Here is a 2,019-nt window from a genome sequence, read left to right as displayed (position 1 = left end):
GGCAGTTCTTGTGCTGCAGCTCCTGCTGTGAAGCCCCAGAACAGCAGGGGATTTGAGCAGAAAAAAGGAGACGGCACCAGCCCAGAGCCACCCCGTGTGCCAGCCGCGGTCACAGTAAGCACAGTGAATGTCTGTCCTCTTTTCTCCTGGGTGGTTTGTAGCAGCCCTCGGTGGGTGTCTGTGTTGTGGCCGTGGCAGGTGGGGGTGGCTGGTACTGGGGTGATGCAGAGCGGAGTGGTCCTGTCTGATGCAGAGCACGGTGGGGAGTGAAGTGAGGACACAGGCAAATGGGTTCCCCAAAGTTGTTCCCCCCCCTCCCCACTGCCATCACCTGCAGTCACTTGGACAACAGGTCTCTGCTTTTCTTCAGGTTTAAAAACTATTTTTGCACCTGGTTTTGCCTCACCAGCGCAGCCAGCCCTGCACCCCGTCCTGCTGCTGCCCAAAGGCACAGGGCACAGCCGCTTTGGGGACAGGCGACTGTGTTGGGGATGGGCAGCTCCTTCCCTAGCCCAGGGCTGGTGCAGTGGTACCACTAGGTTTTAATTCATGTGAGATGCTACAGGGTAAGGAATACCAGTAAATACTTGGGAAATTCCTCCATGCGATGACCCCCTGCAGCTCCACCGCCCATTTCCACCAGCCCAGACCTCCATCGCCCCATCACTAATGCCTCAAAGGCTTGGAGACCGGCACGGGGCCGGAGAAGCGCCCGTGGGCAGCCCCAGCCCTGCCTGCGCCTGAGCCAGCAGCAGCTCCTCCACCTGCCCCGGCTTAGAGAAACACCCAACTCGGCGGCCGCCGCTGCCGGGCATGTACCAGGGAAACCCTTCAAGCCCCGGCTGTGGCTGAGATGCTGAGGCTGCAACAACAGCAAAAAAAGCCTAGTTGATAAATGTCAAAAGAAATACAGTAATCAGCTGAAAGCAATTTACCGAGCCATGTAACCGCCCTGGGCTCGCCATTTTCCTTTATTCATTTATCATGGTAAGCGCTTTGGCCAAAATACACAAAGCAGAGAAATTGTTGACATGTGGGGCCCTAGCAGAGCAAATCCTTCATCCTCCTCCCCCTCCCCACTGCACACAAACTAACTTTTTGGGAGTTGTTTATTTAAGGACTGCAGAGCACTTGGTGCTCTTTGAACCCAAATGCCTTGGGAGCGGGGCTGCGGTGCTGGCCACCACCGTCCCTCCTCTGGCCATCGCCCCGGGCTGCGGGGAGGCCCTTTGCTGCTGTCACGAAGTACCTGCTGGCGGTGAGGAGTTGAGCTGTGTGATGTGCTCAGGACCCCATTCTGTTTCTATCTCCTTCACCTCCTAAAATGTGGTGCTAGTGGCTCACATGGGCGTGCTGTAACTAGTCGGGGAGGGCAGATACTGGTTTTTGAAAGCTCCTGTGTTGGCTTTTGGTCTTCTCCATCCTGGCTAAAGCAGCCGTGCTGGCAGCACTCGTTTCAGTTCTCTGTCCAGGAAGCTTAGGGAACCACAAAGGCCACCTCCCCTGCCCACCCTGCACCAGGCGGTGTTGAGCTCCCTTGTGCCTTCCCGGTGGCCAGGCTGCAGGTCGCTCTGCTGGCCATGGCAACGGGCAAATGCTTCTTTTGGGACACACGAACCCAAGGAGACAACACCAACCAGGAACCGGGCCAAGGTTACTCCTCTGCATCTCATTTTGACTTTTATTTTAAGCAAAAAGAAACACTCAGGTTCACAGCAGGACGGCGCAGGTTCCGCTCTGCGCGTGGTTCTCCCTTCCGCCAGGCTGCGAGGCGCTGGGATGCCACCGGGCTGGGGTGCAAGGCCAGCAGGGCACCCCCTCCTCCTGCGCCTCAGCTTTCGCGTGGGAGCCCTTCCAGCAGCCTCCCGTCCTCCTTCCTGCTGTTCTATTTTTAATCTTCGTTCACCCGATTCTGTTGCCACCTGGATGAGGAACAGCGAAGAGAGGTCCCCCCTCCCTCCAGCACAGTCCAAGGTGGGGAACTGGAGCAGCCAAAGCACAGAGCTGCTCTGGAGATTC

This window comes from Charadrius vociferus, unplaced genomic scaffold (genome assembly GCF_000708025.1).
Source record: "Charadrius vociferus isolate BGI_N301 unplaced genomic scaffold, ASM70802v2 scaffold549, whole genome shotgun sequence".
Classification (NCBI taxonomy): Eukaryota; Metazoa; Chordata; class Aves; order Charadriiformes; family Charadriidae; genus Charadrius; species Charadrius vociferus.
This window is presented reverse-complemented; position numbering follows the sequence as displayed.